Source organism: Ambystoma mexicanum, chromosome 8 (assembly GCF_040938575.1).
Source record: "Ambystoma mexicanum isolate Mex_15411 chromosome 8, UKY_AmexF1_1, whole genome shotgun sequence".
Taxonomy (NCBI): Eukaryota; Metazoa; Chordata; class Amphibia; order Caudata; family Ambystomatidae; genus Ambystoma; species Ambystoma mexicanum.
In genome coordinates this window covers 690,731,441-690,756,820 of record NC_090929.1, presented here as the reverse complement: position 1 = coordinate 690,756,820, position 25,380 = coordinate 690,731,441, and the positions used below count along the sequence as shown (strand labels likewise).

The 25,380-nt window shown below is 47.7% G+C and overlaps 1 protein-coding gene across 4 annotated transcripts in view; it reads right to left on the bottom strand.

The window, feature by feature from the left end:
* SEC31B (SEC31 homolog B, COPII coat complex component) overlaps positions 1-25,380 on the bottom strand; it is a 2,991,081-nt gene that overhangs the window by 70,228 nt on the left and 2,895,473 nt on the right. The window lies entirely within an intron of this gene.

Sequence of the window (25,380 nt, the reverse complement as noted above, 5' to 3'; positions counted from 1 at the left end):
CTGACCAGTGCTTTGGCATCAAAGTATCTCATTATTTATTTAAAAACACACTGTTTGAAACACTCCAGCACTCTTATTGTAAAACACTCTAAACACAGTTACTATTATAATATATACAACCCTTATTCCTTATCAGATAAGTCTTAGTTAACACCACTTATTTCCAGACAGAGGTGAGCGCTTAACTATAGATGGCACTCCAATAAGTTCATGAAGAAGGGAGGGAAAAAGACAGAATATGGAAGGATACACCACTCTAAGATTTAGGAACACTATTAGCAATACAGAAGAGCAAAAGTCACTTGTGAGCCAAAGTCCATAGGCTGGGCCTACTCTTAGAGAGAGCAGAGCACAAATGCGCCCAAGATCACACAGTTACACTAGGCTTTGAAAGTCTTGCAGAGAGTTCGAAAAGAGTTTAGAGAGGCTCAGAAAAGTTTAGCCAGCGTGTCCCAGGCTAACCCAGGTTCGAAAGCCGGGGGCTAAATCTACCCCGTGCAGTCGGTGGCAAGGGAAGCCAGGCGGAACACGGTACCTTAAGTGGGAAGGATCCTCCAGCGGTGGCAGTTGTTCCTGGCAGCGGGTGCAAGTCTCGGCGTCGTCCAGGGGAAGAGAAGATCTCAACTTGGAGGAAAGCTGAAGGTCGTTGCACTACCAGGAAAGAAACCAGCCGCGGAGTTTTCCGGTTAAAGGTATTACCCTTTATTTTACGGTCGTGGTAAAACGTGGTATTCCGATTGCCGGGGTGCTTGGCACAGGCAAGGCGGCCACGAGATGCATCGGGAAGGCGAAAAGACTGTGAAACTGGTTATCCCCACCAGTCAAAGGAAGAAGACTCTCTGGCGGGAGATCTCCTCTGTCGTTGGGAAAAGTGGTGAGCCGGTCCAGCAGGGCTCCACCGGTGGTGTCGTCGTGGCAGGTCGGCTCAGCTTCTCCCTCGTCGGATTCTTAGGTCTTGTGGTGACTTCTGAAGTTCCAGTCCCCAAAGCCCTGCTTTTATGCAGAAAACCCCCATTCACTCAGCCTAGCTGTCACTCAAACATGCTAAGTGGTGAGCCGGCCGGCTCACTATATATGTATAACTGTATAACAAATGTATATAACTATATATTACGTGAACAGGACCATGCAAGAGCATGCTCCTCGCTCCCCTGTCCCTGATCTCTCCCTGTTCATATCTGCTTACTGTAATATTGCCGATGTCTATGTCTACACGTCCTGCCGTTTTCTTGTACTTGCAATCAGCCGAGCATATCTGTAACCAAGCTCAGCGCATCTCTGTACCTTCATCTGATTTCTTTGTATCTAACTAAGTTGAGCATATCCTTGTCCGTTTGCGCCCTGATACTGCAGGGTATGGCGCGCCATACAAATAATAAACTAAACTAAACTCGGGCCAATCAGGACAGAGTGCGACTAGAGTTGCCTAGGCAACTCAGTCCAGGGTGCCTAAATCCCCCTCCACCCCTCCTAAGTACCCCAGACAGAGTGGCACCACTTTGGAGGGCTTCTGTGGAGAAGTCCGCCAAAAAGTGGAACAAAGGGCTCGACTTGGGTTGGAGTCACAGAAGAGAACACAAACGCCATTTTTGAACCAAGTTTTGGCAAAAAGTACCAACCGGAGAATTAATAATAATTAAGTAAACTGGCGGTATGTTCGAGGCTATCGCAATTAAATAAATAAAGATAGTAGCCTCGAACAATCGGAAAATCCCATAGAGAAATATTCGCGGTTGAATATAAAAAGTAGTATCCACTGCCACCAGCCAAAACTCTATCAGGGGGGACGGAGACGTGCCCCCTCGACTAACAGACCCCGGGGCAATCGAATTGCCCCAGCCAGTACGTCCACAATATGATGGTCTGTACTGGTTCTGTTCAGAATTCAAGACTAGTAAAGTCAATGGTGACTTTACATGCCCTGGGAGACAGTAGTCAGTCCCAGGGTATGGAGTCTATACTGGGGGGTCACTATGGCACCCCTGTGTTACTGCACTGAGGGTGCTGTGTAACACACATCACAAAAACACATGAAGCCCTATGGAGTAACAGACCCCATAGCCCATTAAACACATTTAGAGTCAAAGGAACACGCTCAAATCATGTCCAAGAGTGAGGGTAAAAGAGTCTCACTCTTGGCAGGAGAAAAAAAATAAACCCCAAAAATCCAGCAAAGCTGCTGGGGGACTCACTAGGTTAGGAAATTCAGCCTAAACAGAGAATTCTCCCTAACAGAAGCCATTACTGTGAGTAATCAAATCAAAATATATTAACACGTTGTATTCATGTCATACAAACTGCAAAACAAAAATTTAAATATGTACATTGGAAAATTAAGAAAATGTTCAAATGTCCAAACCAAAAATCCAATCATGTACATTAAAGAATAAAACGTTTAAAAATAGGTCCATGTCCATAAAAGTCTTACAAAAATAAAAATGAGAAAAAAAATACATTCCGGCAATGTGATCACAAAAAATATAAAACACCAGTAAACTATGTACAAATAAACATGGAGCAAAGTCGAAATAGCACTCCAAATCATTAAAAAAAAGTAAATCACACACAAACTATGTACAAAAAGTGGAGTGTAGTCCAAAAACTCAAAATTATAAAAAAAGAATAAAGGAAACTTGTTACCAAATAACTATTTACAAGGGCAGCAGGCTAGTCTTTCTCCTCACCATTCTCCCTCAATGTCTCCGCCAGGGCATCATCGAACACTGCATCCAACTCCCTTAGACGGGCCTCCGCTCTCACCTCGAGGGCTTGCAGGGACTCCAACATGCTCCTCTTCCACTCCCTGCAAGTCTCCTTGAGGACCTCAGCCTGCCTCTCTGCCCGACGCAGTGACATCTCCTCCCTGACCATGGTGAGTCTTCACTTCCATACCCGATGCCGCTCTGCTGCCCCAAACGATACAACACGGAAGACATCCTTTGTGTAAGGTCCACATTTGCCTCCTGCCTGATGGCCGATACCTGCCTCCCTAAAATGTCATTGCTGAGTACTGTTGCTCCTACTCAGAACCTGCTGCTGCCAAATAGCCTGGTGCCTGTTCCTTAAGGATAGCTTCTGGGATGATGACATCCCCCGGGGCTGTCGTGCACATGCCCTGATCCTTGGTGCCTGCTCTCCCTCCATTGCCATGGCTCCTGTCGACGGCTGGATCTGCGTGGTGTCCCCCTCGGATGATCCAACTTTGACTCCCGACTCTGGCCGGGATGTGATCTCCACAGACGGGCCGCTGGGGGTGGCACAGGTACACAGTGGGCCCTGGTGGTATCTCGGCCGGAAGGCGCCAGGCAGGACGCCTGGCACATAGAGGAGGAAGACGAGGAGGGGGTTGCAGAGGTGGCCATCCCACGCACTCAATTTGAGACCAGGAACATAGTTAGCCAGTTCAGGAGACGCCAGACCTCATTGTGATTATGTGCAAGCCCACCACCGTAAGCCTGCACATCATCACGAATGGTGCATGTACGCCTCGCGATACCAGCTAGCAACGGTTCCACCCTGTCTCGAATGGCGACATCCGCAGCTATTGGTGTTTCCATTTGTGTGGAAACATCCACCACCTGCGGATGGGTCCGGCCTGGGGCATGGCCCCAGGTGCACACTGGTGCAGGCCCAGGGACAGGATTAGGCACAGGCACCTCCACGGAAACCTGCACTGCGCCAATCACACCCATATCATCTGCCCCGCCGGGCCCCATGGACTGGGCTGATGCGGCCTCCTCCTCCTCTACCTGTGCCAACCTGGATGCCTCCCCAGAGTCTTCCACACTGGATTGCCCCTGAGCAAGCTCATCTGTCCCTCCCGCTGCCGAGGGTTCCACAACCACCTTTGTCCTCTTGGATCTCCCCTCAGCAGCTGCAGCCAATGTCTCTGATGCGGCACCAGTCTCCTCGCTCCCAGAAGATGTAATTACCTGGGAGCGTGACTGGGCCTTGCGTCTGGGCCTGGTGGAGGCATCCCCGCTGCCTTGTTCCACAGCACCTTCTCCGCCCTCTTCTTCCAACGTCGTTGTGGATAGGGAGACATAGAACACAACCATCAGGGTACTGAACATATGTGTTTGGCACAAATCAAATGAACATGAGTTGCACTGGCAAAGGTCACAACCATCATCACCCTCCAAAACACACAGGTACGTGCAATTAACACACAAGCACAGTCATGTCCGTCCTTCACAACAGACAATCACATCCTTGGACAAGGCACCGTCAGCACCTCAAAATTGTGCATGCCCCTCACATGCATCATGGGACATACACATTTAATTCACACACATCACCCGACAGTCATGAAGCAGGCCACGGAGCCATCACATCCAAGTCCACTCAATGTCAATTTGGCAGCAAGAGTCAAGCACACATTCAAATGCTCCAGTAACATCCATCCAGGAGTGTTGGCCTGTCACACACACGCTTCTCGGACACATGCACATGTACACCATGCATGGCATGTCCATGATGGTGCCGACAGCACCCATGTGTCACACCTCTCACACGGCCACGTCCACACACATGTATGCAACTATGTGCACGTCATTCTATGCTGTAGCGCATCACACATTGCAACAGAAGCACACATGCAGAACTGTCTGGGACATGCACACAGACATCCGTACAAGAGGCATACCCTCCATAAGGTCAAGGTGCACACTCCAACCACACATCAACATGCACTGTGGAGAACACCAACACATGGACACTTACCAGTCGACTCCAGACGGAGCCGCAAATCCATGACCTGGGCGTGTGTTAAGATGGATTTGTGAACTCTGACATGGTGGGCACAGGTTCAGGAGGCCAGTTTAGTTTCTTGCAACAGGGTAACCTTCTGGCCAAGCCAAACCAATCAAGGTAGCTTGGCGGTGGTCTCATGAGGGACAAGGGTGACCGAAAGACCTCAATGAGCACACAGAGTAAAGGACACTTACAAAACCCTCCCAGTCAGGTGTAGATATATTAAAAATACAAATACATTTATTTCAAGGCCTTCGAGTCTCAACACACAAATCAAATGGCAGTAATACTATTAAGCCAGCACAATCCTATCTAAATAGATATATACAAGACTAAAAGGGTCTAAAGGGTTAATGCAAGAAATGGGTCCACAACCTAAAAGAGGAAGGAAACAGGCAGTGCAAATAATCTTTAGTCCCTTCTGCATCAAAAACAACCCTAACTGAGAGCCAATCCCTTAGAAGAGTGGAGCCTAATGCTCAAATGTACTTGCAATGCTGGCGCATGCGGTAATGCAGATGGGCAAAACAGGGTTTCTTCAAGGGGCTGTAGCAGCTCAGGAAGCTGAGTGTCATGATCTCTGCTTCCAAAAGGTCAGGGTTTTCCCAACTCCCTTGGAAGCAGATCCATAACCCAGGTTCCGAGTGCCAACCAGTCCCAATTGGGACCTTTTGGACCCAGTCCTGGCGCCAGTGGCACCAGGCTCATAAATATGCCCAGTCCCAGCGCTGGAAGCGCCGGGCTCATAATGCTTGGGTGGACTTACCTTCAGCAGACCATGCTGCTTACTTGCCTGCCAGTTGAGCCTCTGATCCTCTTCTGTTTGGAACTACTTTTCCTGTTGGGTGGGGCTGGAGCCACTCCCTAGATTCAGAACACTGGAACTCTTCTGGAAGGCAGGAACTCTTTTCTAACTTAGGCGTGGCTGTGGAAGGAGACAGCTAAGCACTACAGGAGGCTATTTAAACCACACCCGGTGGATGAATCTTGCTTTGCGTTATTCTGCAACCTCTGCAGCAGAACGCTCATCGTGTCTTCTGCATCCGGTCCTGGGCCTAAGGAAAAAGGCTTACCATCCTGAATCCACTCTTCAGCAACACCTATAAAGACAAGAAAGAACAGGTTAGCATTCCGGCATCTGAAAGGCAAAGGCTTACCTACTCTTCGTGCGCTCCGGAGGTCTTCACACTGCATTCCGGCATCTGAAAGACAAAAGTTTACCAACTCTTCGCACGCTCCGGAGGCCTTCAGCGCTGCATCCCGCATCTGAAAGACAAAACAAGGTGCGTTTAAAGACATTGGGGAACTTTAATACTCACGTGCCATTACTCCTTTCCACATCTAATCCAGTGGGTATTCCGGCACCCTGCAGCCGCTCCGAACTCGTACCTGCAAAATAAAAAGACAGTTAGAGCGCATAGTGAAGCAGGCAACAAGCGCTTACTTACGTGCTTCCAGGCGCTTCAATTCATCACACGGGCTCCATCTTCAACTCACTTCAGCCCGTCATCCGCCATCGCCGGAACCCTGCAAAACAAGAGACATCATTACTAAAGACTTTAAAGACATTTGAATGACTCGAAACTTACCGTTCGTGCAGTAAACGACGGACAGCAGTCCTCTGAAGTCAAGAGGCCTGCGCTACCTAACCAGTGAAGAAACTGGTTACAGCACCCTGCCCCGAGGCAGATGGAGAGCTCGGCATTCACTTACCTAAGGTGAGAGCGTTAACCTTTGGGGGTCTACAGGAGAGGAGAAGAGGAAAGAGATAGGGACACCCCAATAACCCCAGTTCATTAACCCCATCTTTTCTATCTGCAGACATCTTACTCTACACGTCAGGCATACAGTGCACAGGGGTCCAGCCCAAAGAGCCAACCGGGTGCTACACATCACCTTTGAAGATACGGTAGTCGCCCAGTCAAGACCGGCGCCTCTGCGAGAATCAGGTGAGCGTTACAGAACGCAAAGCCTACCGCAAAACTCTCGCCCAGGCGCTATGGAAACCTCGGATACTGACCCCCTAGCCCGGTTACTTGGGGAACTAAGGGCAGAAGTGCATGCAGCTCGTCAGGAAACGAATGCTCTAAGAAGGGAACTAATTATTTCCAAGGAGAGAACAGACAATCTTGCTAGACAAGTGCTACAGTCACAAGCCGGACAGACCCCGTTACCCGCATCAGGGGCAAATCTTCCTTCAACATCCTCTATGAATCCAGTGCAGATCAACCTACCTGGGAATGTACCTCTGGCTCCGCCCGAACGATTTTCTGGTGACCCAAAGAGGTTTGCAGTATTTATCAATCAGTGCTGGTTGCACTTCTTATGCCGGCCAGCAGCCTTTCCAACTGATCAAGCAAAAGTAGCTTTTGTACTTTCGTACCTTAGTGGCAATGCGGCAGACTGGTCGATCCCTCTAGTTAATCAAGATGATCCGGTTCTCCATGATTTTCAAGCCTTTCAGCTTAGTATGGAAAAACTGTTCGCAAGACATTCACAGGGGCAGGCCTTGGACAATGAGCTTCTTTCGTTGCGACAGGGTAATCAAGACCTTTTGGCTTATATTGCATCTTTCAATAGACTAATAGTGGAAACTCAATGGCCTGAGGACAAAAGGAGCACGCTGTTTTAGAGGTCTACGTGGAGAGCTCAAAGACGTTTTAGCCCAAGTAGTGAATCCCCCACAAGACTGTTCGGATTATATAGACTTGGTCGTTCAAATAGATCACAGGCTGCAGAACAGGAAGGCCGATCGTTCCAAGTTTGATGCTCGAGTATTTTCCAAACCGCCAACTCCTTCCAAAGGAGTAGACTCCGGGGAACCCATGCAAATAGGGGGTCTGAAAGGTCCTCTAACACAAAGGGAGCGGGAAAGGAGGAAACAGTTGCAATTATGCCTATATTGCGGAAACTCAGGGCACTTTCTTCGAGACTGTCCGGTGAAACCTGCCAAGAAGGCAGTAGGAGCTGCAGTTACCAAAGTTACAAACTCTGAGCAGGGAAACGACCTCGCCCGACAAGAATAGAGGTCCTCTTGCCGAGCGTGAAAACCAGTTCCGTGACCTCGCATTTCGTGATACCTATGGTCCTCATTAGCCCTGATAATCCGGATCGATTACATGCAATTGAAGCTTACGTCGACAGCGGTGCCATCGGCAATTATGTGGATCATGAAATGGTTTTGAGGATGAATCTAACTCTTTGTCCCAAGGCTGTAAAGGACGTCATTACTACGGTGGATGGTACGAAGATAGCCTCCGGGCCAGTAACGCATACCACTCAAGAGGTGACGCTAGTAAGTCAAGATGGACACCATGAGAAGATCGTGTTCGATGTGATCAAGGCCCCTCAGTTTCAGATTATTCTAGGAATACCTTGGTTAGAGAAACACAATCCTCTGATCGATTGGCGAGCAAGAACGGTCCAGTTTCCAGAATGTTTCTCTACTTGTCACCCTCCACCTGGTGTTGCACTGGCCGCAATTTCTTCAGAGACTCCCCAGTTACCTCCCGAATACCTAGAATACCAAGATGTTTTCCGGAAGGATCAGGCTAACTCTCTACCTCCTCATAGGTCTTATGACTGCCAGATAGACCTGATACCTGGATCTACTCCTCCTTGTAGTAGAATTTATGCCCTCACCGAGCCTGAGAACCTTCACCTTCGACAATACCTGGATCAATACCTGGCAAATGGGTTTATTCGTCCTTCCAAGTCCCCTGCTTCTTCAGCTTTGTTCTTCGTTCCAAAAAAGGAAGGAGACCTTAGAACTTGTATCGATTATCGCTCCCTGAACCAGATCACCGTTAAGAATAGATATCCGTTACCTTTGATCCCTGAACTCCTGGACCAAGTCAGAAAAGCATGCATATATACAAAGCTGGATCTTAGAGGAGCTTACCACTTGGTACGAGTAAAAGAGGGCGATGAATGGAAGACGGCCTTCCGCACCAAGTATGGGCTATTTGAATATCAGGTCATGCCCTTCGGACTTTGCAATGCCCCGACCGCCTTTCAATATTTTATGAACGATGTCCTCAGAGAGCTCATAGATGTATGTGTTGTTGTTTACATTGACGACATCCTCGTTTATTCTTCATTGGAATCTGAACATCGGAAACACGTGAAAATGGTCCTCGAAAGATTGCGTCAACACAAACTTTTCGCTAAGTTGGAAAAATGTGTTTTCAACGTGACTGAAGTTGAATTCTTGGGATTCATATTATCACCTGGCGGAGTGCGTATGGATTCAAAGAAGGTCGATGCAGTTCTCAAATGGCCATCACCATCCTCCGTAAAAGGTGTGCAAAGCATGTTAGGCTTCGCTAACTTTTACCGCAGGTTTATCCCCGAATTCTCTCGAATAGTCCAGCCCATCACTGCCTTGTTAAAGAAAAACAAACGTTTTGAATGGTCTACCGAGGTGGAACAAGCTTTCCAGGATTTGAAGACTAAATTTATCTCTGCACCAATCTTAAAACACCCTCGCCCCGAACTCCCCTACATCGTGGAAACAGATGCTTCAAGCCTTGCCATGGGGGCAGTTCTATCACAAAAGGACCCGGTAACCAATCAGTTGCATCCCGTGGCATTTTGGTCCCGCAAATTCTCGCCTCCTGAAATCAATTACACGATTACTGACAAGGAACTTCTGGCTATCAAGTCTGCCTTTAAGGCTTGGCGGCATTATCTGCTGGGGGCCCGACACACCGTTACTGTGATTACGGATCACCGAAACCTGCAATATTTGAAGACCGCAAAAGCCCAATCCTCTAGACAACTCCGTTGGGCATTATTCTTTGCCGAGTTTGACTTCATAATTACCTATCGACCTGGTACAAAGAACGGTAAAGCCGATGCCCTTTCTCGGATGGGAGTGGAAGAACACTTGGTCAACCCTAAACCTGTACCAATCATTCCCGAACAAAGAATTCTGGGTGTAATCGCCACAGAATCCATAGAGGAAGTTAAGGATAAAGCCAGGCAACTTGTAACTCCAGCAGACATACAGAATTGGCATCTGCAGGGAAAGGACTTTGCAGTAAAGGACAACTTATTGTATTTCCAAGAACGATTATACCTACCCAGCACAGATTTACAGAAAAAAGTAATCTCTTGTTATCACGACTCTTTAATGGAAGGTCATCCCGGTATAGCCAAGACCTCAGAAAAGATCAAGCGCTACTTCTGGTGGCCGTCTTGGAAAAAAGATATCAGAGACTTTATAATGTCCTGTGGAGTATGCGCCCAAAACAAGAGTCAAAAGGAAAGACCAGCAGGCCTCTTACGCCCTATTGACATCCCACCTCGCCCTTGGCATACGCTTTCTATGGACTTCATCACCGATCTACCTCCATGCTCCGGATACAATACGATTCTAGTAATCGTGGACTTATTCTCCAAGATGGAGCATTTCATTCCGCTCAAAGGCTTGCCAACAGCAGCAACTCTGGCCCGAGAATTTCTCGAAAACATCGTCCGACTGCACGGTTTTCCTTCGGTTCTAATTTCGGATCGAGGTAGTCAATTTATTTCTCATTTTTGGCGAAGTTGCTGTCGGTCGGCTCAAATTGATGTGAGACTATCGACCAGTCACCACCCTCAGACCGACGGACAAACCGAGAGGACCAATCAAACTCTGGAACAGTATTTACGCTGCATGCTGCAACAAACTGAAAAAACTTGGAAAGATATCCTTTGGATAGCCGAGTATGCCTACAATAACTCTGTCCATTCGGGAACTGGGAAACCCCGTTTTTTCTTTTGTACGGCAGTCACCCTCGAACCTCGGAGTTGGATCCCCTCCAAGATCTTGAAACACCAGCAGTAGACTACCTGCATTCTACAATCACCCAAGCCTTTAAGGAAGCTGTTTCTCACCTTCAAAGGGCTAAAGAACAATACAAGAAAGGAGCAGATCAACATCGGAAGGAAGCCCCTCACTATCAAGTAGGGGATCAAGTCTGGTTATCCACCAAATATCTATCTCTAAAAGGGCCACGCACATTCAACCCAAGATACCTTGGTCCCTATTCCATCACTACCATAGTAAACCCAGTAGCGGTCAAGTTGGACTTGCCCCCGCACATGAAGATACATCCGGTCTTCCACGTCTCTCTATTAAAACCCGTGCAACCTCAAACCCGACTAACCAAATCTCCAAAACCTATCCTAGTGGATGGAGAACTCGAGTTTGAAGTCAAAAGCATTCTGGACTCCAAGATCTCCAAATCTAAACTATTCTACCTAATTGACTGGAAAGGCTACGGCCCCCAAGAGAGATCCTGGGAACCTGCTGAATATGTCCACGCTCCTCGCCTAATCAAAAGATTTCACCGAACATTTCCTGACAAGCCAAAACCCCCGGAGAAGCCCGGTTTGGGAGGGGCCTTGAGGGGGGGTACTGTCATGATCTCTGCTTCCAAAAGGTCAGGGTTTTCCCAACTCCCTTGGAAGCAGATCCATAACCCAGGTTCCGAGTGCCAACCAGTCCCAATTGGGACCTTTTGGACCCAGTCCTGGCGCCAGTGGCACCAGGCTCATAAATATGCCCAGTCCCAGCGCTGGAAGCGCCGGGCTCATAATGCTTGGGTGGACTTACCTTCAGCAGACCATGCTGCTTACTTGCCTGCCAGTTGAGCCTCTGATCCTCTTCTGTTTGGAACTACTTTTCCTGTTGGGTGGGGCTGGAGCCACTCCCTAGATTCAGAACACTGGAACTCTTCTGGAAGGCAGGAACTCTTTTCTTACCAGGAACTCTTTTCTTACTTAGGCGTGGCTGTGGAAGGAGACAGCTAAGCACTACAGGAGGCTATTTAAACCACACCCGGTGGATGAATCTTGCTTTGCGTTATTCTGCAACCTCTGCAGCAGAACGCTCATCGTGTCTTCTGCATCCGGTCCTGGGCCTAAGGAAAAAGGCTTACCATCCTGAATCCAGTCTTCAGCAACACCTATAAAGACAAGAAAGAACAGGTTAGCATTCCGGCATCTGAAAGGCAAAGGCTTACCTACTCTTCGTGCGCTCCGGAGGTCTTCACACTGCATTCCGGCATCTGAAAGACAAAAGTTTACCAACTCTTCGCACGCTCCGGAGGCCTTCGGCGCTGCATCCCGCATCTGAAAGACAAAACAAGATGCGTTTAAAGACATTGGGGAACTTTAATACTCACGTGCCATTACTCCTTTCCACATCTAATCCAGTGGGTATTCCGGAACCCTGCAGCCGCTCCGAACTCGTACCTGCAAAATAAAAAGACAGTTAGAGCGCATAGTGAAGCAGGCAACAAGCGCTTACTTACGTGCTTCCAGGCACTTCAATTCATCACACGGGCTCCATCTTCAACTCACTTCAGCCCGTCATCCGCCATCGCCGGAACCCTGCAAAACAAGAGACATCATTACTAAAGACTTTAAAGACATTTGAATGACTCGAAACTTACCGTTCGTGCAGTAAACGACGGACAGCAGTCCTCTGAAGTCAAGAGGCCTGCGCTACCTATCCAGTGAAGAAACTGGTTACAGCACCCTGCCCCGAGGCAGATGGAGAGCTTGGCATTCACTTACCTAAGGTGAGAGTGTTAACCTTTGGGGGTCTACAGGAGAGGAGAAGAGGAAAGAGATAGGGACACCCCAATAACCCCAGTTCATTAACCCCATCTTTTCTATCTGCAGACATCTTACTCTACACGTCAGGCATACAGTGCACAGGGGTCCAGCCCAAAGAGCCAACCGGGTGCTACACATCACCTTTGAAGATACTGTAGTCGCCCAGTCAAGACCGGCGCCTCTGCGAGAATCAGGTGAGCGTTACACTGAGTGAGGCAATTAAGAATAGGTTCCCACTATTCGAGGAGGGTCTCCACTTGAGGGCAGAGTCGATTCCAAGAGTTGGGAATAGCTTGCTAGTTCGCACTAGCAGTGGAAAGGATAGGGACCCCCAGGGGCCACTCATGCGTAAAAATGGATGGAGGCACTAGGGGCCACCGGTTAGGGTTGCGATTACTCACCGACCCCCGGTGCACTCCGGACCAAACTTCGGCAGCGGAGACCACTTCGGTTGCAGGTTCAAGTGCGGCAATTTGGCGGCTCTGCGGCTTTCAGTGGCGAAGATACAGCAATGATTCCCAAATCGGACAGTGGTGATTTCTCTGCTCCTGGAGGATGGATCAGGCCAGTTTCACTGCAGCAGGTTCAGGGGCAAGAGGAGCACAAATGCAGGGCACCTGCAAAGTTTGTCACCACGGCTGGGCGACACAGTAACCGCATATACTCCGGTTCGGGCGCACTCACTTTACTCCAGACCTGGGAATGCCAAGTGTACAAAATTCGGTGTGAGTGTGCCGTGCACACAGAGCTAGCGATGTACCAAGTTCTGAGGGCCTCCTCGAAACGGCGGCAGTATCAGGGAAAAGAGTCTGCGTAAGCTGGTCAGCCCACTGGTTGGCCCAGGGACACTTCCGAGAAGGCTTACTTGCAGGGTTTGATGAAGGTGCCGCGAAAAGTTGGTCCCACTATTCCAATGGGTCAAAGCATCTTCGCAGACCTTCTAGGACGACCAGAAGCAGAGGGGGGTCCCACGGGATCACAGCGGGCTCAGGGTGCCAAACCTTCCATCGGGTCACCAGCGGTTCCTCGACTCTGCTTCTTAGTTTCAGGATGCTTGGATCCTATCCTTCGTTCAGTGAGAACTCCAGAGATCGAGGCTTTCTCTTATCCAGAAATTCCTTTGCGCCAAAACGAGGACCCCCCCAATGAGAGATCTGCTCACATACAGGCATACCATACGTGGACCAATCACGCACCACAGTGGTCCCAGGCATTCACAGCACTCCAGACTCTCTGGCACCCAGGATGTGTATTGGGAACAGACATCCCAGCCCACATCCTGGAGGCACACATACAAGGCATGCAGAAGCCCATGAAAGCTTGACGCTTCTTGGGAAAATGCATGCCCAAATAAGGACTGACCCGGGTCGGCTCGACCTGGGAAAGGTGAAGGGGCAAGATGGCCAAAGGACATGACAAAGAACCTCGTGGCATGCCCATTTTTGAGCCAGGGCACCTATTCGTGCCAGATGCGGTAATCACGGTTTACCTGGCAGGAAAGGGTTAAAAATATACGAAATAAGCTGCCACCAGCCCTGTCCAAGGCACATCTGCACATCTCCTAAAAGACCTTCGAGAGTATCTAGGGCCTTTGGAAATGACTAAAAGACCCGTGTGCACTGTACTGAAAGGTACATTGTACACTTGTTACATGTTGCAGAAAAGTTGCAACATTGGAAAGGACTAAGGGAAACAAAGTCTCCCAGTACTGGCTGTCTTAAGGGCATGTCAGTTTCCCCATAAAAAGTGAGCGAAAAGCCTAGAGGAGTGCAGCAGAAGGCTGGGCTCCTCTGGTAAAGTCAGACTGTGGTGTTAAACATCAGCAAAAAGTTGGCAGGGGTTACACAACTGGAGGGAAAATTACGCATGAATTGGAAATCTTTCCTAACACTGGACACTTACCAGTCAACTCCAGACGGAGCTGCAAAACCATGACCTGGGCGTGTAGCGCTGGGTAGAACCACTCCAGGACCTGCATGTTGTCAGTGCTCAACTGGACCCGGCGCCCCCCTTGGTTCACACCAGCCTGGAGAAAGCGCCGGGCCTTGTGGTGGGTCCTGGCTTTGAAGTCCTCCCAGCGCTTGTGGACATGGAGGTAGTCGCGGGGTTCCATCTCCTCCGCGTTGATGGAACCCACACCCACGATGTCGGCCCAGATTATCTTCTGTCCTTCCTTCCTTCCTTGCCGACTTGCGTTGGTCCGTGCAAGAGGGCATCATAATGCCCCAAAACTTGCTCCACCAAGATGTCAACTCTTCTTGCACTGAAGCTGACAGCCCTCTGCCTTGCTGCAGGGGGGTTGCCACTTGCCTCTGATGATGTTGGTTCAGACATGGCAAACCCCGAGGCAGGTGTGGGTGGGCAAGGTGGTCCTGGGGCTGGGCTGTGAAGCGGTGGTCTGGTACGTCGGGAGTCTTCTGGATCAGCAGAGGTGGTCACAGGCCCGACGACAAGAGCACTGGCAATGGCTGTACAGCAGGCACCAGAATTGCAGGGCACGTGGGCAGCAGGCACACAAAGTGGGCAGGCAGCAGCAGATGGCTCACAGGAGGCAGCTCAGGGCACTGAAGGCAGGTAAATTGGCTGGTAGGCAGGAGCGTGGGTCTTCCGTGTTACACGTGTGGGCAGCCGGAAACAGAGTGACTACGCACATGTGGAAAGCGCGCGTTAGCGTGAAAACAGAGGAAAGGGCCTAAGCGCATAAATTGCGTGACACGCTGAAAGTTGGGCGTGGCGTACAGGATGGGGGTAAAGTAGTGCGTAGGAGACCATCACACACTTCTGCGAGTTATAACGGACGGACGTGTGGACTTTGTTTCCACGTGTGTGTACTTTTGAGGCTGACTGAGAGTTGCTCAGGCATTTTGCTACTGTGGGTGCCCCTGTGTGTTGCGTACTCCCTTTCTTAAAATCACAGTAGCTTGCGTGTCCTTCGCATATGTATTTTTTGTGTTGCTGGGTGCAACAGCATACTATGTAACGTTTGTTCTTTTCATGTGGGCTACCGATGGGTGGCCTACACATTTTTTTCATTTTTGGGGTGCCTGTGCCTTACGTGGCCCGTTTTATGCCTGTTTTATTTCTCCAGGGGTTACATTGAGCCTTGCAGGAGCATACTGGTACGTTTAACATCACGTACACTGCCCCCTCACTGAATTGCCCAGGACAATTGATAGCTGTGCCTCCCATTGCACCATTCCATCAGTGCCATGAGTGGGGGGGAAACAAGTGGGAAGGGTGTCCGAGGTGCCAGAGGCCATGTAGGGAGAGCTATGCCCCCCACCCAACAGGGTCAGGGAGATGCAGCTGATGCTGACGTCCCCAACACCCAGGGTTTCCTGGAGCAGCATTGCCATCTGCTGTCCTAACCAGACAGGTCAGGAGCCTACAGGGGCAGCTGCATCAACCACCACCCAGGCACAGGGTCCCCCAGCCAGGCCTGTAGTGGTCCCGGCCCAGGCCCACAGAGACCCTGGGGCAGATGTCCTTGTCTCTAAGGGCAAGAGATGTGCATACAAAGGTCCTGGCACCAGCACCCAGGTACGGATGCTTGCACGACCACCTACTGTTCCAGCATCAGTGGGTGATGCCACAGCCCAGTCCGTCAGTGCTCCAGCCCCTACTGACCCAAGTGGCCCCAGCCACTCAAGGTCTGCACAACCTTGCAAGAAGGCAAAGCGTGCAGTAGGGGAACAGGCTCAAACCCAAGGCACGGCACAGGAGAACCACATGTCGAAGAAGAGGAGATTCAGTGATGAGGAACTCAGATCCTTGTGGACTACGTGCGGGAACATGAACGTGACATGCTCGTGCGGCCAGGGAGCACACATACGCCTGCCCAGCGCATGGCCCACTGGCAGCACGTCACAGATCGAATAAACGCATTGGGCAATGAGAGGCGCACAGCAGCTGAGGCAGTGAAGCGTTGGCATGACCTCTGGCGCTGAGCCAAATACAAGGTGGGTGCCGTCTACACCTCTACTCTGGTGACTGGAGGTGGGTCACCACGAGAGGACGAGGAACTCACTCCACATGAAGAGATCATTAGTGATATGATTGATGTGGAGCAGATCCAAGGCGTGGGAGACCTGCCAATTTATGAGGTAATGTCCGGTGAGTGGTGATGCGTGTGCGTCCAGGACATGTGTATGTTGCTTGGATGAAGTGTAATGATTGTCTAGCCGTTCTGCCTGCATTTCCATGACTGCCATGGGTGAACCATGTCATGGTGGACTGACACGTGCTTGTTTTCCTGGAGACTGCATAAAAAATGATGTGCTGCACAGCGTGAGGATCCTCATCACCATATCCTGCTCACTCCTTCCATGTCACACTGTCCAGCCGCTCTTGGCCCTCTTCCTGCTCCAACCTTTGATGGCGGATAGCCTGTGAGAATCTTCCACTCCACACTTGCCTTCTCTCTTCACATCTCTGATGTCTCCAAGAGGTCACCCTGCTAGCTGCATCTCCTCAAAGGTATTCTTCCTTTCCTCTCCTTCCCCCAGCAGCTCACTGTCTCCAGAGGGCTGGTAATTCCTATGGTGGGCTACTGCAACGGCCTTACTAAGATATCTGTGCTTCTACTCTTCCCTCTACAACTCATCCAGAACTGGACTGTGGGAATTGTGCTTTTGTCTTGGGGCCAGGTATTGTATCTCCCTAGGACTGTGATGATGGTGCTGGCTCCCAGTGGCTATGACTGTTAATTTCCAAACCCTATGCATTGTCCACAAGGCCTTATGGGTCCTGGGGCCGCAATTACTTCAACTCCATCTTCCAAATCCGCTTCCTATTCATGGTCTTTAATCATCCCTTTCCTACTCCCTCAGGGTCAGTAGCTTCTCACAGCAATTAGTTGGTGTTTATGTCCATCGTCGACTGGGGCCTCCATACCTCAATGGAACTGGAGGTGAACATTCTCTGGGTCTGGAGGCACTTCTGATGCTTCCTCATGTGTTGTGCTTTCTCTTCTCCTCTCCTCTGCTGTAGTCCTGGATGACAGAGAATGCACTAGACAACTGTCCACACTCTGATCTCTGACACAGGCCTTTGAGCCACCAGTTGAACCCATGCACTGCCTCCCTGCCATCCCCCGCACTCGGTGCCTGTTTCCTGTATCCCTATAACCCACTACCAGCAATTGACACCTGCTGTCTGCACTTACACTTCCACTTCCACCAGGCCGCCGCTTTTTAATTACTGATTATGTAGTATTTTATTTGGATGCCGTTCCCATGTACTGCACTGCCCACTCCCACTTCCAACCCCAGGTCTCCCCTTCACTGTGCCAATTCATTTGCGTGATGTCAATGTGACCTGGCCTCATGGGATGGGTGTGTCTTGCTTCACTCTATTCCACCGCCCTTGCATCGTTGCACCTTGTGACACTTGTGTGTTTTGAGTTTGTGAATTACAGGTCATGTCACATCCATTGTACATGGCTCTGAGACAGTAGTCAACAAGTTCCATCTCATGCAGTATGACAGTTCAGGCATGGCTATGCTACGTGGCATCTGTGTATTTGCATCAGTGATGTTGGTGACTGAACCATGCCAGTGAGGTGCTTGTGTGTGAAGCAGGTGCTATGCACCATGCCCTACATGTGGTATTGAGCCCTTCCACACACGTCCATGGACGCTTTCATGCTACCCTTCCCTTCTATTGACACTGCTTATGTGCGAGTTTGTGTGACATGGCAGGTTAATGTGTTGCATGACAACATTGTGATGCATATGTGTGTGGGCTATGCTATTTACATGGGTCTTCATGTTTTTTTCAGTCCATGTGCAGGTGATGATGCACTAATGCAGAGGACCAGGATACTGATCCGCAAACACTATACAAAGACTGACTCTTGCCTTAAAGATGCAGATCTGCAAGAGTTGCTTGATTGCAACTTGTTTACCATAAGTAGTTTGTTTACGGCAACGAGAGGAAACGTGTAAATCGCTCAAGCCTTCTGTACCTCTTTCAACTAATTCCTCCTTGAGAATTTTCAATTCTGGAGTCTCCAGTTTTGTTGATCCATTGGATTATGATAAGGAGACCATCTATCATGTTCATTGCTATAGGACAGACACTGCAAGGGCAATCAGAGTTCAGTTCCACAGTTTCCTAAAGCTGGACTATCACTTGGATCTTTCTGCTTGGGATTGACAGTGTCAAATCCGACTGCAGGTTTTGCAGAGAAAAAACAAATATGCTGGAAAAGCCAACTCCCTGAGCCTAAATCCAGAAATGGTGGACAGGTGCTGATTTGGATCACAAGCTTCCTCCCTCCTAAGAGAGTGGGCCCTTGAACGTACTCATTTGCAACATGGAACTCGAGAGGTAGCTCATTATTTGGCACTTGACGGCTCACTGGACCTTCTCCGTCTTAATGACATCATATGCTTACAAGAAACCTGGGCCTCCACTAGTATGCATTTATACGGCTATAAAATCTACCTGAAATGTGCTAAGCTGGGGCCATTTGGGAGACAAAGTGGGGGCCTGATGACTGGAGTGAAACATTCTATTCCTTCCTTAAAAATTAAAGGAGGCAATGATTGTGAAAATGTCTTGATTGTGGAGGTCGATCTAAATATTGAAGATACTTGCAGACATTGCCTACTGATTGACATCTATGATCCACCACATGGATTTACTACAAATAAAATCATGAACAAGATTAGTGATGCAATAATAGACTGGAATATAGATGATAGGGATATATTAGTCATGGGAGATCTTAATGCTCGATCCACTGATCTCCCTCTAAATGCAGTATGGCAAATTTAGAAATGAAAACTGTAATGAGGTAAATAATTGTTAATCCCCAGGGCAAAAAGTGGTCAGATTTCCTGGATGACAGAAACTTAATACTACTTAATGGGAGAACAAAGTGATGTACCAGGCGAATTTAATTGGAAAAGTGGCAAAAAGAAATCTACGATTGTTTACATCTATTGTGATTATGGGTTGGCTTCTATGGTGGAAGGCATGAAGATCAGGTTTAACCAATTTAGCAATCATACTATGTTAAGCATTCTGGGGTGTACTCGACGAACTGTTTGCTTCAGATCGGAGCTGTATCGATGAATGCCTCGGAGAACAGAATAGCATGGACGGGTAAAAGTATTGATAAAATGAGAGCACATATGATGCAATTTGGAAGGTTCGACTTTGAAAATATATATGGATTGTCTTGTAATGAGATTGAGGATTGACTAAAACAGCTAACATTCAGTTTCAACACCCAGAAAGCAGTATCTGTAACTCGAGATTAAATAAGTTCTGGGAAACCCTTTGATTGTAAAACTAGGGATGAAAAACGAGCAATGCGAAGGATAATGTGCACAGATCGTGAAGCAAGTCTGAAAAGCCTAAAGGTAATTCAGGTGAAGAACAAATACCACCATTGGGTGTGCTGGTGGAGGGCATCCAAGAAAAACACGGTGTGGCAGAATGTTTCGCACGCTGTCTAAGGGAGACTCAAAGTCAATATGGAGGCTATTAGGAACGTTTAGAAATACTCGGGAAAAGAAAGTATTAACCCAATAGGTGAAGCCGCCTGGAAGGAATTTATTACAGCACAATTTGGAGGCGACAAAACAGAGAACAAGGCGTATGCTCAGAATGCGCTCAAGAGGATCTCATTAACTACAGTGATTGATAATATGACAATTCTCCCATTTCTAAAAAATCTTAAGACATCTAAAGCCCCGGGTCCTAATGGCCTGGCGAATGTCATATAAAAATCAGATCAAGAAAACTGGTCCTCCTTGATTGTATTACTATTCAACCAAGTGTTTGCAGAAAAAATCATTCCGTCCTCATGGAAAACCTCCATACTGATCCCTATTTTTTCAAAAACGTGATCGCCTATGTCCATCTAACTAAAAGCTATTGCTGATATTAGATGTGACGGGCAAGCTGTTTGCATCCATCTTTTTTGAAGGAGCTCGAGGAGTGGGAGATGTCCTGAGGGGTACTCAATGCCACACAAATTGGGTTTAGAAGGGGATCTGTGACAGCCCATAATTTGTTGGCAGTGGACTATCTTGCAGGAAGCTCCAGGAGGAGGGGAAGCACCAAATTATATATGGTGTTTATCGACTTCATGGCAGCCTTCGATATTGTTGATAGTTCTCTGCTGTGGCAAAAAAATGAGAAACTAGGCTGTCCATAGAACCTTTTCTATTGGATCCGGGAGCTACATTTGGGGATTAGTGTCCAGTTTAAGATGGACGGTGAGGGAAACATTACTGCCCAGATTGCCACCAGGCATAGGTTAAGCAGGGATGTGTTCTGGCACCTCTGCTCTTTATTGTATAACTCTCTAGCAGATAATCTGAGGACTGTGTCAAACTGTCCCCCCCGCATTTGCCAAACACATATCTCACTATTTTACAAGGATGACATTGTGATCCTAGAATATACCTGTGGGGTGCTAGTGCAATCCCTAGAAATGGTAGCGAGGTATGCCCTTCAGAATGATTTTATTAATCACAGTAAAACCAAGGTGATGCATTTCAAAAAAGATTGCCCACCCATGTTTCATTTTCAGGGCTATAAGCTTGAGTATGTACACAGTTATACCTATTTGGGAGTCACAATCAATACTAGCAATGGGTATCCATCTCTGATAGCTGAGAGACAAAGGAATGCGGCCTCATTGACTGCCCAGATCAACTGATTTGCTAAGCAATCAGCTGGATGCTCTCTCTCTGGTATAATTCGACTGTATAGACAGTGCCATTGCCCTGCAACACTTTACGGCTTGGAAGCCACTACCATTAGTAACTGGAAATGGCGAAATGTTTCGGAGGGCACATTCTTGCGTAGAATTCTAGCACTACCATCATGCGTCCCCAATGAAATTCCACTTTTGGAATTAGGGTTCACTTCTTTAAATGGCCAAGTGTTGCTGAAAAAGGGCTCTCTGTACATTAAGGCTATGAGAGCCCCTGTCTGTCCAATCTTGAAATTTGTGGGGGCACTCATTGAAGTGAATATATGTGAAGAAGATGGAATTTTGTGCCTTTTAATGTGGAGTGACACAAACTGTTTAATGCTGGTGTCTGGTCCCCTTTGAAGGAGGTGGCTTCAACCGCGATAAATTGTATATGGAAGAAGAAGAATGTGACCACATGGGATGGGACTCCTAGACGTTCTCACCTTAAAAGGTTGAAGAATTATAATGACACTATGGAGAAGAGGAGCTGATGGCCAATCCGCTGAGGATAAAAACAAAGATGGAGGATCTAGATTGGTTCAAAACCCTCGACCAGGCGGCTTCAAACAAACTTTTGGCTCATCTTCCCACATAGTCCGCAAAAGAAAAGAAGTCGCAGAATATGTAAAAAAATTCCCGAACAAGACCTTTAGAGGCACCTTCCTCAGAGCACGTCTTAAGCTTTTATCCACGAGGGAAATTTTGACAATCTGCTCCCAAGTGGCAACAAATGCATGCAGACTTTGTCCAGATAGCAAACAGCCGGAAACTTTACATCATTTAATGATGGAATGTCCAGCGACGCTCACTCTCAGACAGACCTATCTGTCGCCATTGTTTTTGGACAGGGATTATCGGGAGAAGGACCTCTGGTGGACTGGCCTTTTGTCAGGCGATAACACCAAATGGACAATTGCAGCGGCCAAAATCCTAAAATTGGCAATGGATGAAATTGCAAAACTGCAGATCTCTAGCAAGTGACGGCAAGTAACAACCAAACCCACAAAGAACTTTCCATGTAAATATTAAGACTTTTCTTTTTCCATCTTCTTCAACGTCTTGTAAAAGCCTTAATTGGCTTGTAAAATAATTAAATAAAAAAAATAAAATAAAAAAAAATATGGAATTTCATCACAAATTCATGGCTCTGCAAAAATATTTGCTTGTCTGCCCTTGAACGAAGCTGCAATATTTCCTGCTGCTTCTCTGGATTAGACAACTGCCAGTTCTTAGTATTGCTGCCTCAAGATATGGTGTGCCGACTAATGGGAGATATTGTCAGATATCCAAGCTGAGTCACATCCTAGAAATGCCAAAGTATGTCATGACTGAATGCCTTAGGATGGGAGCGACCTACGTGACTAATTATGGTAACTTTGTTCACACCTATGAATCAACAAAAGCAGATGATTTTTGGTTATATTGTCTAAATACTAATAGTGGATCCCTAATTCTTGTGCTCTGCAGGGTTTGGTTAAAAGTCACTTTGAAGTTAGGAGAGATTACTTTGAATATGTGAATTGTTTATTCATATCTCTGTTTGGCCTTTATTGTTTGATGTATTGTGGAAGCCGTTTCATTGTTTTTCACTTTATACATAGATTAACTATGTCCAATTTTGTTACTTTTTAAAATTGATAAGTTTTTAATTATTTTAGTAGAACATTTAATATTGGTATTCTTTAATGGATTGTGTTAGGTTCTGTGTGTACTGAATCACAATAAATAAAAAAAGAAAGAAAAGGTATGGCCTAGGCTCTTAAGAAATTCCTTGATGAGACCATATTAAGGCTTAGCTGGAGTGCACATAAAGTGAGATTTCGCCAGGTGAACCCTGATAGGGGCATGGGCCAGGCTACCATGCACCAAGGAGAGTAAGTATGGCAGAATTTGTTGCGGCTGGAAGTACAGAGCATCCCCAGCATGACTTAAACCCAAAATTACAGAGCAGCTAGATTTTACAAACTAAAAATCCAGACAATTTCATAATATCAACAAAGATTAGCTATACAAACTTCATGTACCTTTTATCGCTTTTATTCCAGTTATCCGGATTATCATTACCCTTTCCATTTAGTAAGAGTGAGAATGCTAGAGCCAGGACTGCCACGCAACTGAGTAGAGCAATCTTATTGTCAGGGTGCTTTACAATAGTTCAAGGAAGTGGTATCATTGATTAGAGACAACATAGGCAGGGAGCAGGCTACATTTATAAAGTAGAGTGAGTACAAGAGTTGAGGTGAGGTGAGGTCTTCTGTTTGAGCAGTACGTAAGACAGGGTGGGTTTTCCTGATCCTTGAGCAGGTTAAACCTAGCAGAGGCAATCAGAATTATGAAATGTTTTAGATCACTGTCAATGACGGCACAGAGGTTGCGGGCCTTAGGGGGTGCTCTAAGTAGATCAGGGTGGGAGGAGCTTATTGAGCAGGTATTAGATGACTAGCCTTTGCAGAACTGAAACCTCACTCCTTGCCTTCCGGAAAAATATCAAAACCTTAATCTTCAACTAACACTTACCCCCTTCACTGTGTTTTTACCCACACTTACACCACTTATCTCCTACTGCCTCTTATAATGTATATTGTATTCTGTACAAAAAATGTAATAAATGTAAAATGCTTCTTTCCATGTAACTAAGTTTGCTCACTCTCTGTAACAAGCGCCACGATGCCCACGGGCTGTTGCGCGCTCTACATATACGAATAAATAAATAAATCCACTTCATAGGCATTACACCACAGAGAGAAACATTTTCCATGTACTGTTCTAGCAGGAGATTGTGCTTGAGCCTTCGCCAAGATGTCTCTGCAGGTCTGAGGCATGTCAATATGGCCGAACTCTAGGGATACAGAAGCCAGGCCGTCAAGTGAGACCGGGTCGGGATGAAGGACCGCTCCCATGTTCCTGGAGAGTGGGTTGAACACTGGCGTCAGCTTGATGCAGGGGCCGTGGAAAAAGCCTGGACCTCAGGTACCGAAATTCTTTCAGCCAAGCCAGGGCCACAAAGATCAGTCTGCACCGGTGCTGTTTGGCAGAGTGCAGTACTCTTGGAATAAGCCGTAATGGGGCAAAGATGTAAAGGAACTTGTCGGTCCACAGAAACATGAAGGCATCTCCCAAGTTGTCCGATTAAGTGAACATGCTTGTAATTGCAAGGCACTCAAGTTGTCTTTGGTGGCAAATGGGTCTATGTCCAGTGTTCCCCACATCCAAAACAGGAGGACTTAGCATTTGGGGACCACCCACTCGTGGCAGGAACAGAGTTCCCTGCTCAGGGAATCAGTCACTGAGTTGTCAATACTTTGCTGGTGAAACAGGGAAAGAAACATCCTGTGAGAAATAGGATTGTGCTTCGGTGGACAGGATAGTTGATCTGGTGCCGTCCTGTTTCCAAAATTAGAACACTGTGGTCATGTTGTCCATGAACACACAAACCACCTTACCATGCAAGTGAGGAAGTAAGGAAGCAGGCTATTGCTGCTGAACCGCTTAACCCAGGGGCTTGTCAGCCATCCTCGAGGACAGTACGTTTTGGAAAGACTCATCTGCCATTGTCCCAAACAGGTTGCTGCCATCAAACAGCATGCCCATCAGATTAGCCTTAAAATCTGGGACAAAACCAGAGGTCCTCATTCAGGAACACCTCTTCACAGCCTCCTGAAGCCTTGGTATATGCCACACAGTCAGCTGCAACTCAGTCAGATTGAGGCAGAAACATTCCTCCCAAATGCATCTGCCCTCTTGCTCTCTCTCTGTCAGGAGATAAGGATGTAAAGGAGGATGTTTTCAGGCTCACTCTGGCAGCCCGAATCCCAAGGCCCCCAGGGAAGGTGTGCAATGAAAGAAAAAGCAGGTTAGAAGGCACCGGCCTATGCTTTTTTGCTAGGTCCCGGTTTACATTTGGGACCAAAGCTGGCTTAGTCCATTACTTGAGGACCGGGGCCTCTACTGATGGGTTAAAATGCAGTAAATGCTCCCTTTGTGGACCTTTGTCAAGAATGTACATCAGATTAAAATTGGACCTTGGGTCTCTACCATCTTGGGGATCAGGCTTTCAAATTAAGCCTTGTGGATTTCCCCAGAGTTGGTGCAGGAAGTATGCCCAGCTCTGGAGACTTTCAAGACCCCTTGCCTGTTGTAAGTCAGTGGGAAGGTCCATCACCTTCCATCCTCATTATAGAACTCTTTTTAAAATACCTGACCTCCCTTGGGCACAAATGTTCGATCCCAATGGGGATGGTACCACCCACCATTTCTGACATGAAAACCCCTTCCCTAGGGAGCAGGACATACTCAAGAGGAGT